The sequence below is a fragment of the Mya arenaria genome, chromosome 1 (assembly GCF_026914265.1).
Source record: "Mya arenaria isolate MELC-2E11 chromosome 1, ASM2691426v1".
Classification (NCBI taxonomy): domain Eukaryota; kingdom Metazoa; phylum Mollusca; class Bivalvia; order Myida; family Myidae; genus Mya; species Mya arenaria.
This window is the reverse complement of record NC_069122.1, coordinates 19,326,448-19,341,451: the sequence shown is the minus strand read 5'-3', so window position 1 is coordinate 19,341,451 and position 15,004 is coordinate 19,326,448. Positions and strand designations below refer to the sequence as shown.

General features: G+C 40.1%; 1 protein-coding gene across 1 annotated transcript in view; it reads left to right on the top strand.

The window, feature by feature from the left end:
* Positions 1 to 15,004, top strand: part of LOC128224324 (tRNA N6-adenosine threonylcarbamoyltransferase, mitochondrial-like) — a 451,923-nt gene that overhangs the window by 17,270 nt on the left and 419,649 nt on the right. The window lies entirely within an intron of this gene.

Genomic DNA, 15,004 nt, shown 5'->3' with positions numbered 1-15,004 from the left:
TAAAACGGGGCGAATAGCAGACAACAAGTGGGGGTAATATCCCCCTTTGGCTTTGAACTTTTGTTTACATCACATAAGCAGGGGATGTGTCGGGTCAAGTCATACACTCAACATCAACAACACGACATTACGTAATTACTAACAATGACTAAAGCTAATTTCATATATGTAGAGTCACGTGAGGTATGATTATACATGTAGTAGTTATTTCAACGCACGAAGGACTATACTCTTATTTCACGGTATACTGGCTATTATTCAGGTGGTCGCAAGGTATTTGCTTACTACGTCTATTCTCCAATTAAAGGCATAATTTAAGGAATGTTTGGCATGACAATCCCCTGCTGTGCATCTCCTGCTAACTGCACTGGTGTCACAGCAGGGGCAAATATCCTGTGTTTATTGGCTCAGGGCCATATAGGGTCCATTTCCATAATAAAACTTCCAAAACTGCACAGCAGGATACAAGGCAATTAGATTAAGATCAATACACAGAGGTTGTGTATTGTACAAAGCTTCGGGGGGGGGGGGGGGGTCACTTATAGAAGGCCTAAACTAGGCCTTTAAGCAAATACTTAAATTCAATGTGGACAAATTACGGGACGACTTTTACAGGTCACACGCATAACGACCATAGTAACAAAACATTATCAAGACAATGCTTGATTATAAATAGGAAAGTTAGGCCTTTTTGACAGTATAAATAAAACAGAGATTTAACGAAACACAAATACCATGTTCAATTCAAACTCTGATAGGCAATCAATATATTTACAAACAAAACATATTAAGCACATCTTGTGAATACGACATTATATTGCTGTGGCGGTATTAATCAAACATCTCAGTTTTTTTTCTAAATTATTTTCCCTTAGTAGTGTTTCTCACTAGTCAGGTGCTATAATAACTTATGAATTTCTAAACTACTTCAACAGAAATACTTTCATGTTTTAAAAAAAATAATCTTTATTTGTCTGTGGATATTCTAAAAAATAAGTAAAGTTTAGTAATGACTTCAGATTTATTTTGAATACCGGCCCTGTTGGGAACTCCAGACATGGCAGAACCAAGATTTATTAATGAAAGTCGTGTTTTATTAATAAAAGGTAATCAAAATTGGTTAAACTAAATTAGCGTGATCTCTATTTGTAGGGCAAAACATTTTTGATATACCAACATTTGATATCAAATCACTTAAAAAGTAAAATGTATGTTTTCCCGTTGTTTTTTTACAATGAAAATGCAGACATTCCTAAATTTTTCAAATCGGACTGACAATGAAAATGCCTCAAACTTTCAAACTGTTTTAGTTTAAACATTACACACCTATATGAATTATTTCGTCAAAACTTTCAAACTGTTTTAGTTTAAACATTACACACCTATATGAATTATTTCGTCAAAACTTTCAAACTGTTTTAGTTTAAACATTACACACCTATATGAATTATTTCGTCAAAACTTTCAAAGTTTGCGCTGTGCATAAAACATTTTCAAATAAATAAAACACTTAAATATAAAAATAATATAAAAGTAAACATTGTTTGTTGCTAGGTTCAAACAATATATGCTTCCTCCAAATTTCATTTAAAATCTTGAATAGTAATGGGAACACTATAATAAATGTTCTGTTCTATACAGTGTGTGAATCACCCCCATACTAGCAGCGATATACGACATGATTTAGTATGTAAAACTTACATGTCCTCAACAAATCTTAAAATTTAATTGAATGTCACCATCGCAATTCATCGATATGCGTCATTCGTTTTGCTGTGTTTGTGTTAAATTGAAGAATATATAATTTGTCCTCTCAGAGTAGAGTCCATATGGATCGCAATTAATTCGTTATCCCATTCTGTCAAAGCGCGGTGTTGGCATAACTTCTGGCCAAATTTTGTCGTTGGCACAACCTCCGACCGTTCTGGTACTGACACAATCCGTCTTATCGTCATTGTATTTGTATCCTCACGGTCCGTAACAAGAGCACAACCTGACACTTGGGCACTGGCCAGTTGACGCAGTTAATAGAAGCTCTGTCTCCATTGCCTCCGTGCCCATCACATGTGTCGTTTAGGCCAGCACCTAGCAGTGAAAACGAAATAATGACTCTTGTGTATGATGGGTATGAGGGCATAGCAGAGAATAAAAGGATAAGTGTATGTGATTGCGGGATGTAAGCGCCAAGCATACTATGTGATGGTGCATGCATGTAAATGCGGAGTGTAAGCGCCAATTAAACAATGTGATGATGCATGAATGTGACTGCGGGGTGTAAGCGCCAAGCAGACTATGTGATGGTGCATGCATGTGACTGCGGGGTGTAAGCGCCACGCATACTATGTGATGGTGCTTGCATGTGAATGCGGAGTGTAAGTGTCATGAAGACAATGCGATTGTGCATGAATGTGACAGCGGGGTGTAAGCGCCAAGCATACTATGTGATGGTGCATGCATGTGAATGCGGAGTGTAAGCGCCAAGTAGACAATATGATGGTGCATGAATGTGACTGCGGGGTGTAAGCGCCAAGCAGACTATGCGATGGTGCATGCATGTGAATGCGGGATGTAAGCGCCAAGCAGACTATGCGATGATGAATGCATGTGAATGCGGAGTGTATGTGCCAAATAGACAATGTGATGGTGCATGAATGTGACTGCGGGGTGTAAGCGCCAAGCAGACTATGCGATGGTGCATGAATGTGAATGCGGGGTGTAAGTGTCAAACAGACTATGTGATGGTGCATGAATGTGAATGCGGGGTGTAAGCGCCAATCAGACTATGCGATTGTGCATGAATGTGAATGCGGGGTGTACGTGTCAAACAGACTATGCGATGGTGCATGAATGTGACTGCGGGGTGAAAGCGCCAATCAGACTATGCGATGGTGCATGAATGTGACTGCGGGGTGTAAGCGCCAATCAGACTATGCGATGGTGCATGAATGTGAATGGGGGTGTAAGTGTCAATCAGACTATATGATGGTGCATGCATGTGACTGCGGGGTGTAAGCGCCACGCATACTATGTGATGGTGCATTCATGTGAATGCGGAGTGTAAGCGCCATGAAGACAATGTGATGGTGCATGAAGCGCCAAGCAGACTATGCGATGGTGCATGAATGTGAATGCGGGGTGTAAGCGCCAATCAGACTAAGCGATGGTGCATGAATGTGACTGCGGGGTGTAAGCGCCAAGCAGACTATGCGATGGTGCATGAATGTGAATGCGGGGTGTAAGTGTCAAACAGACTATGTGATGGTGCATGCATGTGACTGCGGGGTGTAAGCGACACGCATACTATGTGATGGTGCATGCATGTGAATGCGGAGTGTAAGCGCCATGAAGACAATGTGATGGTGCATGAATGTGACTGCGGGGTGTAAGCGCCAAGCATACTATGTGATGGTGAGTGCATGTGAATGCGGAGTGTAAGCGCCAAGTAGACAATATGATGGTGCATGAATGTGACCGCGGGGTGTAAGCGCCAAGCAGACTATGCGATGGTGCATGCATGTATATGCGGGATGTAAGCGCCAAGCAGACAATGCGATGGTGCATGCATGTGTATGCGAAGTGTATGTGCCAAGTAGACAACGTGATGGTGCATGAATGTGACTGCGGGGTGTAAGCGCCAAGCAGACTATGCGATGGTGCATGAATGTGAATGCGGGGTGTAAGTGTCAAACAGACTATGTGATGGTGCATGAATGTGAATGCGGGGTGTAAGCGCCAATCAGACTATGCGACGGTGCATGAATGTAAATGCGGGGTGTAATCGCCAATCAAACTATGCGATGGTGGCGGGTTGTGAGTGTCAAACAGACTATGTGATGGTGCATGCATGTGAATGCGGGGTATAAGCTCCTAGCAGACTATGTGATGGTGCTTGAATGTAAATGCGGGGTATAAGTGCCAAGCAGACTATGCGATGGTGCATGAATGTGAATGCGGGGTATGAGCGCCAAGCAGACTATGTGATCGTGCATGAATGTGAATGCGGAGTGTAAGCGCCATGAAGACAATGTGATGGTGCATGAATGTGACTGCGGGGTGTAAGCGCCAAGCATACTATGTGATGGTGAGTGCATGTGAATGCGGAGTGTAAGCGCCAAGTAGACAATATGATGGTGCATGAATGTGACTGCGGGGTGTAAGCGCCAAGCAGACTATGCGATGGTGCATGCATGTGTATGCGGGATGTAAGCGCCAAGCAGACAATGCGATGGTGCATGCATGTGTATGCGAAGTGTATGTGCCAAGTAGACAATGTGATGGTGCATGAATGTGACTGCGGGGTGTAAGCGCCAAGCAGACTATGCGATGGTGCATGAATGTGAATGCGGGGTGTAAGTGTCAAACAGACTATGTGATGGTGCATGAATGTGAATGCGGGGTGTAAGCGCCAATCAGACTATGCGATGGTGCATGAATGTAAATGCGGGGTGTACGTGTCAAACATACTATGCGATGGTGCATGTATGTGAATGCGAGGTGTAAGCGCCGTTCAGACTATGCGATGGTGCATGAATGTGACTGCGGGGTGTAAGCGCCAATCAGACTATGCGATGGTGGCGGGTTGTGAGTGTCAAACAGACTATGTGATGGTGCATGCATGTGAATGCGGGGTATAAGCTCCTAGCAGACTATGTGATGGTGCTTGAATGTAAATGCGGGGTATAAGTGCCAAGCAGACTATGCGATGGTGCATGAATGTGAATGCGGGGTATGAGCGCCAAGCAGACTATGTGATCGTGCATGAATGTGACTGCGGGGTATAAGTGTCAAGCAGACTATGTGCTACTTCTTGAATGTGAATGCGGGATATAAGCGCCAAGCAGACTATGCGATGGCGCATAAATGTGAGTGCGGGGCGTAAGCGCCAATTAAACTATGTGATGGTACATGAATGTGAATGCGGTGTGTGATAGCCTTATTGAAATCAAACTTGAGCTTGCTTTACAGTTGCCAGGGTTAAAATACACATTGCTTTTCAACAAGTTGATCGCATGAGACGAAATCGCATTAGACGAAATCTTCGAACAATACTTTTCGGCTGAAAATTGGAAACAGCGTTCCTAAAACAAGTCATATAATATCTGGACCATCTGGGTCAGTGACGCATGCGGAGCCATCAAACAGGTATCCAGGGAAGCATTCACATTCGTGCGTGTCGGGAGTTACAGAACGATGAGGGCGGACATTGGGCATCACAGAAACACTGCTCTTCAACGTTGGCATCTGAAATGATACAGGTTTAATCAGTTGGTCAATTTCCGATAGTGCACCTAGTTAAAATGAATATATTTCAAACACTTGATATGTGTTTTTACATAATAAAAGTAATTTATAGTTTGAGTAACCACTCTTTGAAACCAGTCTACTACAGTTATTTAAGCTCGTTAAGCTTGCTAGTACAAGCATGTTTTTTGTTGCCGTTTAAGAGTTGCTTTTGTTATGCTGATACCAGGAACACCTATTGTCATTCAATTTTGCAATAAAATGCATATACATGGCAGGCAGTTTCCACACTCATCTCCACATCCAGGGCAGTACGCGAATCCGTCGTCGCAATCACAGACAAAGGTGCAGCCAAATGGAACACACACCGCATTAGGGTCGTCACAAGCACCGCAACAGTTCTGACAAATGCCATGGGAAGCTGCAACAGTTGATTTAAAAGTATACGAACATGGCAGGGATACTTCATTTTTAACTGTAACGCAGAAAAGCTTTTAAAGTGATATCATTTCGAGATGTGTCTAGGTATTGTATATTGTTTACTCCATGAATCAAGAGTGAACGTTATTTTCATAGTTGTGGTTACCATTCTTGTCATTATGATCATCATAACGTAGTATCTTTGTATAGTACTGATACTTATATAAACTAAAATTCTTCGAAAGTAAGGTTGTACCGTGGTATATATCTCCACATTACAGCCAAGATGTTATTGTTATGGGTGCAATCACTTGTATTGGAACTTTACCATCGACAAGTACCTGTTTCTAGTTAGAGAACACACTAGAATTGATTCTAGACGTTATTAGCTTTCGTACAGTTATATTCGGCATTGCAAAAGCTGGTATAAATGTACTAACCTGATCCTGATCCTGATCCGTCGCCGCTAGATCCGACTTGGCTTGAGCTGTCACACAACACAAGGGAACTACACAACCACACCTAAAACAATGACAGTATATACAAATCGCACGACATGACGCCTCATTTTCATAAAATATTTCGGTTCAGCTAACGACATGCTAGTGCACGTATAGAGTAGAAGTCCGATCTGTCCGAGCGGTTGAAGAACCGTTTCGTACACGTTGTGTATACATCGTGGTGTTACCAGTGTGTGTATACCACGTGATATAATTACGTCATTAATGCTACATCGGAAGGCAACCGTTTGCTTAAAATGAAGACTTAAAACAACAATAACATTTCTTTTACTACACCATTTTAAATGAAACAAAGGGCAGTTTATGCCGCTTAAGGAGCACAGCCTTCGTTTCATTACCGAAATTTGATAAGATAATTAGTTTCTTCAAACACATCGACAAACGTGTTTCCGAAATAATGTTTTGACAGTGCTCCGTCAGGCGGCGGTTTTGTGAAAAAGTCTGTCACAGTGTTTAAAGGAACTAAACCCTCAATCAAACTCTGGTAAAAGACCGAAGGCGGGGCCCTGTAAGCGGCGTAAACTGCGCTATATTTCAATTAATTTTTTGAAGAAATAGCGAAGCTATCTTTGTTTTCATTCGAAGCAAAATGTTGCCATTCGACGTAGCATTTATGACGCAATTTATCACGTGGTATAAACACACTGGTTGCCGACAAATGTTAACCAAAACGAGGTTAATATAGACAGTTTTTATCTAATCGATTAAAACATATTTATTGCTATTCAGACGCTGTTTAATAAAACAAAAGTACGTACAGGATGGCAACAACGAGACTGGGTTTACAAAGGCAACAGATGGGTTTTACGAAGGCAACAGATGGGGTTTACGAAGGCAACAAATTGTGTTTACGAAGGCAAGAGATGGGGTTTACGAGATAGGGTTTACGAAGACAACAGATGGGGTCACCCTCGGCACCCCCACCGTATTCATAATCTATATGATACCCTGGGCAAATCGGCTGTAAAATACGTACTCATGAATAATAAATAAGGTGAAATCCGGCCGCTTGATAAGTCGCATGAGACACGAAAATGGCCTCTTGCAGCACGAAAATGGCATAGAATTTACGGATTAAATATCGGTTTTTAATGATTCAATGAGATCGCGGTCTCGAATCGTTTTTAGCTGTCCAATTTTCTGATAGCTCTTCACGAAGGAGATTCTGTCCTTATGTTATTGGTTATTTCATTGATCAGAAAATGCTGCTGAATACTCAAGCTAACCAAGTTTTATTAGCCGATTTGCCCATGGTATCATATAGTTATGACTACGCTCTTGTGTCGAGGTTATGAATACGCTGTGGTGCCGAGGTTATTAATATGATGTGGTGCCGAGGTTATGAAAACGCTGTGGTGCTGAAGTTATGAATACGCTGTGGTGCCGAGGTTATGAATACGCTGTGGTGCCGAGGTTATGAATACGCTGTGGTGCCGAGGTTATGAATACGCTGTGGTGCCGAGGCTATGAATACGCTCTAGTGCCGAGGTTATGAAAACGCTCGAGTGCTGAGGTTATGAATACGCCCGGGTGCCGAGGTTATGAATACGCTCGGATGCCGAGGTTATGGATATGCTTTGGTGCTGAGGTTATGAATACGCTGGGGTGCCGAGGTTATGAATACGCTGTGGTGCCGAGGTTTAAATACGCTCTGGTGCCAAGGTTATGAAAACGCTGTGGTGCCGAGGTTATGAATACGCTGTGGTGCCGAGGTTATGAATATGCTCTGGTGCCGAGGTTATGAATACGCTGTGGTGCCGAGGTTATGAATACGCTGGGTTGCCGAGGTTATGAATACGCTGGGGTGCGGAGGTTATGCATAAGCTCGGGTGCCGAGGTTATGAATACGCTGTGGTGCCGAGGTTATGAATACGCTCGGATGCCGAGGTTATGAATACGCTCGGGTGCCGAGGATGAGAGGCAAATATATGGGGTATGCGATCCCTGTGAAGTAGGTTTTTTAGTATTTAAATGAAAATTCCTTAATTGAAGAATTACTTCGCGATCAACTTGCAGCGTAGTTAAATGTAAAGATATCTGACATTGTAATACTTCCATGAAAGTCTGAGGTTGTTTTTGGTGTGAATGTTAGAAGTGTTCAGATTGTAAGATTTTAAAAAAACACATGGGTTATACGTCATGGCATATTACGCCCCGCTTACAGTATATTCACTACGCTATAACGGGGGTACTTGACGAAACAGTTGCTAAAATGAGCGAGTATGGTTCCCCGCTTGCAGTGCATGCGCTACGATATAACACGGATACAAAACGAAACAGTTGCTAGAATGAGCGAGTTGGGTACCCCGCTTGAAGTGTATGCGCTACGATATAGCGTGGATAAGAACAAATCAGTTGCTTAAGTGAACGACAGCTAGACAGGACTGAAACTTATGCTGTTTCAACAAAATAAAACACACACAGCAATGTAAAGTAAGTAAAACGCGTAACGAAATATCTTTGAATTATTCATATGAAATTAACGGAAAATCATCATGTTCTGTCTCTGCAGTGGCAGAGTTAAATTTATAGTATACATCGCAAGAATGCCATGCAAGTTCAATAATGTTTCTGAAATAAAGAGCATAGTGAAAGCATTTGTTTGGCGGTAAAAATACGAATAAAAAGTAAAAAGAAAACTTATTACCGCGAAAAGTCCTTTGAAAACCATGTTTGTTGTTTCTCAATGAGCGATTTGTTAACCAATCTGCTAGATCAATTGTATACTATTTCAATCCTTCTCAAGTAACAGCTTGGTCGACGTGGGGCAGGTTTTTGAAGTGTTGGCAAAAATTGGACGAAAAACAAAATATAATGTCAAATATCAATGTACATATCGTATAAGCCTGAAATTACTTTTCCGAAAAAGAAGCGATATCTTAACGACGTAGTTATATTCAATTGTAACATGTGGCATTTGTTCTGTAGTCAGTTTCTAACTATTCGAAGCCTGTTTGCCATATCAAGTTCTTTATCGAGCTTTAACAAAAAATGGTTTGAACATTACTTTAAAATTGCCAAAATCAGGAGAGCAGATTCTCCATCTCTTTTGTTAGTACGCGAAGTCAGGCGGTTTGATTTTGTTTCCTGTTTGACACGTGCCGCTGAATCATGTTATTTTTGGTAAGGTATAAGGAGCTTATTTGGTGACCTGTTACCTTAATAGGGGTATAATGCGTCTAATTTTGATGTCCCGTTACCTTTAGTAAAGTATAAGGAATCTATTTGATGGTCTTTTATCTTTATAATGCGTTAATTTGGAGAATTGTTACGGGTATAAGAGGTATTATGCGTTAATTTGAAGAATTATTCCCGGCTAAGAGGTATTATGCGTTAATTTGGAGAATTTAAATGTAAGTCTAATGGGTGTGTCCCTTTAGTTAAACAGGATCTTACCTACATGTTAGGGTAATGGGCGTGTCATTGTAGTTAAACAGGATCTTACCTACATGTGAGGCAAATGGACGTGTACCTGTAGTTAAACAGGATCTTACCTAAATGTAAGGCTAATGGGCGGGTCCCTGTAGTTAAACAGGATCTTAGCTAAATATAAGGCTAATGGGCGTGTCCCTGTAGTTAAACAGGGTCTTACCTAGATGTAAGGATAATGGGTGTGTCCCTGTAGTTAAACAGGATCTTACCTACATGTAAGGCTAATGGGCGTGTCCCTGTAGTTAAACAGGATCTTACCCAGTTGTAAGGCTAATGGGCGTGTCACTGTAGTTAAACAGGATTTTACCTAGATGTAAGGCTAATGGGCGTGTCACTGTAGTTGAACAGGATCTTACCTAGATGTAAGGCTAATGGGCGTGTCACTGTAGTTAAACAGGATCTTACCTAGATGTAAGGCTAATGGGCGTGTCCCTGTAGTTAAACAGGATCTTACCTAGATGTAATGCTAATAGGCGTGTCCCTGTAGTTAAACAGGATCTTACCTAGATGTAAGGCTAATGGGTGTGTCACTGTAGTTAAACAAGATTATCTAAATGTAAGGCTAATGGGCTTGTCCCTGTAGTTAACCAGGATCTTACATATATGTAAGGCTAATGGGTGTGTCCCTGTAGTTAAACAGGATCCAAACAGGATCTTACCTAGATGTAAGGCTAATTGGCGTGTCACTGTAGTTAAACAGGATCTTACCTACACGTAAGACTAAAAGGCTTGTTCTGAAGTTTTAATTGTGTTATGGATTATTTTCTGTCCGCATTTATATATGAAACAACCCCAAAACAAGCAATTCAGAGCTAGGAGACAACTAAATAAAACACAATGTTTTTATAAATTGAATACCGATTCTATGTTTGTGAAAAGTAGCCTAACACGTTATGCCTTTCATATTTAAAATACTATTTACGTCGGCACTTCTTGGTGGTACTTTTTATGTACCTATAAGGATATTTATTAGTGTCAATCATGTAAATGGTATGGACAGCTGGGAATATCAGGAAAAAAAACATGCTTGAGCTCGCATAAAAATGAGAAAAACAACTTTGATTTCTTTTTAACATGGTAACACATGTAACTGGCTTTTATAAAATGGTGTATCCTCTTGTATTTTACATGGTTTAATTTATTATTTTTATTGATAAATTATATACTTATTATATAAGTAGAACGAAGAATGGTAAAATAACTTATAAAACAGGATGATTCTTCAAAGAGTACTGTTGGTTAGTCCTCTTTTACTTTACATAATTTAAATTAACAAGAAAGGATTCTGTTTATTGATATAACAAAAAAGGGAAATAAAATAATAAAAGAGTATGATTCGTCAAAGAGAAATGTTGGTGAGTTCTCTCTCTCTCTCTCTCTCCGAATCCAAAATTAAAGATTGGATTCACATTAAATTTTAAATATTCAGTATGGGAAAATCAACCACAAGACGTACCAAGTTCTGATTGCCTTATTACAGAAAGTCTAACTGTGAATACAAGTCGCATGTGTGTATTCACTGATAAAGCATTTACCAGGGGTCCAGCGTTCGTATGATAGCAAGGAAAACCCAATTCTGAAAACATTGTTTTCTGTTTCATTCTGATAAATAATCTGCCCGGTATTTTAACGGGATTCCAAAATATAATTAAATTGTAATATAAGTTCAATTTCGCTGTCAGCGTCATCTACAAAAACGTATGCTTGTTATATCGGCGATTTGGTGGTAAAGGAAAAACCCTTACGAACCTCAGAAAGAGAAACACCTCTTTCAACAATTTATTTAACATTTATCAATCAGAACTGATGGTACTTAGTGGTTACTTCCCCTTTTCATATCACCAAAAGCTGTGAGTAACTTTATAGTCGCTGACTCAAATAAAACCGCGTAAATTTGAATAGATACACACTAATACATGTACACCTAAAAACTTTTTTTAATAGGTTAAATATATGTTTAATGTGTTTAATGTTGCTTGTCTTGTTTTATGTGTCTCTTGTTCGGAGTTTGTTTGAATTTGTCATTTTATCTTTATACTTGATAGTTTTCATAGCTTAGTCCCTGTAGTTCTCATTGTTTTGGTTACGTTTTCACGAAGTCCGTGCGGCTTTTCTCATCAGGTTCTTCATCATATATTGAAATTATGTCTGCAAATGGTTGTTTTGTATTTGTATTCGTGTGTCGTGTATTTTCTAAAGAGCACTATATGATAGAATAGCGATCCTAAAAAGGGTACCTCTCAAAACAGACGCAGTACTGGTTTCTGCCCAGGAAACAGACTCGAGTTGAAAAGTTTATGCATATTAAACCTCAGACTTTGAAATGGATGTAAAATGCTGCGAGTATATCTTTATTTACAGGGGATACAACAATGAATGAACTATATTATCGTTGAACATTTAAATAATGCTTGAACCTATTAAGATGTTCCTAATATAACTGTATCCCGCCCAAATTCCCCGCAATATCGGAGGTGATTTTACACTGCATGGTTTTGCTAATTCTCCAACGCAGTGATCTCCCCTGACAGCAGGTTAGATCTCTGATTCCATGTGCACGTACAACCGGATTTTAACAGTATTAAAATTTAAATATCTTTTCTTTTCACAGTTTAATATACTTTCTATCAAATTTCAAGTAATTACGGTGCATTGAAGTTACTTGTTTTTATAAATTTAAATATAATTAACAACCATTACCGATATGATACATGGTCACGTGATTTTCATTGTGGCAGTGATTACTGGAAGAACACTGCGTGGAGCCTGTATAGTTGAACTCCCGATTAAAGACAATATTATTACTCATGATATCCGGCTGCAAGCTTATATTAAATTAATAATAACACATCCATGAATACATTAACTAAAGTAACACTTCTTTGTTTTTTTCTTATTTTGATAAAAAGAAATGTATTCGAACTATACGTTACTTTCTTTTCAGCTGTGCGTGTGTTCGTATGCGGCCCTAGTTGAGAGGGAGGAGCGGTCGGTGCAGATAGTCATCAACGATAACGATGGGAGAGGGGACAGTGACAGGGACTGCCCCTGTGAAGGTAGGCAATAAATATAATTTCTTCACACAATCATGTTTACCTAAAGACTGTGCACAGGTAGCAATGTTATTAACTTAAGATAAGTCAACAGAAAACTCATCTACAAACGTTTTAATTATAGAATGGAAACGATAGGAACAAGCCAACTTATAGCGTCTTTAACGTCCTGCTTGTTTTCTGATGACTCACACTTTGGAATTTGTTTAAACATCGGCAAAAACAACAGAAAACATCATAGTTTTTACACATAAAATAATGATTTTACTTCATGTCAGCTGTCGACGTCGGGGAGGAATGTTGCGGGTTTTGTGAGGATTCGAATGCCGAGTGCCGTCCCTTCCGGTGTGTGGACATTTGCCAATGAAGAGACGGTCACACGTTCTGTGGATGCGAAGCAGGGGAGGGATCCTGCCAACCAGAACTCCATATGTAACCCTTCATCGGGTGTTTGCGAGTGTGCTTGAGGATTCGTCGAGGCGAGCGGCGAATGCATACCTGATTAAGAAACTCCGCGTAAGCCCGCATTGTGTAATAGAGAGGTTGCCAGTCACAGCTTGTACTGTACGTGTACTTTGTGTGTACTGCGTCATCCTTGTTCGTGCATGTGTATGTGTAACTCGTACTGTATGTGTACGTGTTGGTTATTTTGTGTGTACTACGTCATCCTGGTATGTGCACGTATATGTGTTACTTGTACTGTGTGTGTACGTGTGGGGTTCTTTGTGTGTACTACGTCATCCTTGAATGTGCACGTACATGAGAAACTTGTGCACGTACATAAGTAACTCATGCACGTACGTGTGTAACTTGGGTACACGTACGTGTTTAACTTATGTACGTACATCTTCAACTTAAAAACATTCGTGTGTACCTTGTACAAGTATGTTTACGTACCTGTTTAGTACGCACGAGAGTTACTTGTACAAGTACGTGTGCAACTTGTTTACGTACCTGTTTAGTACGCACGAGAGTTACTTGTACAAGTACGTGTGTAACTTGTTTACGTACCTGTTTAGTACGCACGAGAGTTACTTGTAGAAGTACGTGTGTAACTTGTTTACGTACCTGTTTAGTACGCACGAGAGTTACTTGTACAAGTACAAGTGTAACTTGTTTACGTACCTGTTTAGTACGCACGAGAGTTACTTGTAGAAGTACGTGTGTAACTTGTTTACGTACCTGTTTAGTACGCACGAGAGTTACTTGTACAAGTACGTGTGTAACTTGTTTACGTACCTGTTTAGTACGCACGAGAGTTACTTGTACAAGTACGTGTGTAACTTGTTTACGTACTTGTTTAGTACGCACGAGAGTTACTTGTACAAGTACGTGTGTAACTTGTTTACGTACCTGTTTAGTACGCACGAGAGTTACTTGTACAAGTACGTGTGTAACTTGTTTACGTACCTGTTTAGTACGCACGAGAGTTACTTGTACAAGTACGTGTGTAACTTGTTTACGTACCTGTTTAGTACGCACGAGAGTTACTTGTACAAGTACGTGTGTAACTTGTTTACGTACTTGTTTAGTACGCACGAGAGTTACTTGTACAAGTATGTGTGTAACTTGTTTACGTACTTGTTTAGTACGCACGAGAGTTACTTGTACAAGTACGTGTGTAACTTGTTTACGTACTTGTTTAGTACGCACGAGAGTTACTTGTACAAGTACGTGTGTAACTTGTTTACGTACCTGTTTAGTACGCACGAGAGTTACTTGTACAAGTACGTGTGTAACTTGTTTACGTACTTGTTTAGTACGCACGAGAGTTACTTGTACAAGTACGTGTGTAACTTGTTTACGTACTTGTTTAGTACGCACGAGAGTTACTTGTACAAGTACGTGTGTAACTTGTTTACGTACCTGTTTAGTACGCACGAGAGTTACTTGTACAAGTATATGTGTAACTTGTTTACGTACCTGTTTAGTACGCACGAGAGTTACTTGTACAAGTACGTGTGTAACTTGTTTACGTACCTGTTTAGTACGCACGAGAGTTACTTGTACAAGTACGTGTGTAACTTGTGCAAGTACGTGTTAAACTTGTGCACGTACATGTGCAACTTTTGCACTTACATGTGTTACTTGTGTATGTACGTGTGTTACTTGTACATGTTTGTTTAGCTATTTGTACTATTTATGGTGTTTTGAACCTCTTTATTATCTCTTTAATTCAACGTTTCCATCAGCAGTCAACCGTAAAAGCAAGTTTACCCATAGTGATATTTTACCGTTGTTTATTTTTCGGGTCAATTGGCTGCAAGCAAATGTATAACACTTAAACAAGTTTTTACCAAGCTATTTGCCGTGGTATTTTTTTCCTACCAGAAGAGG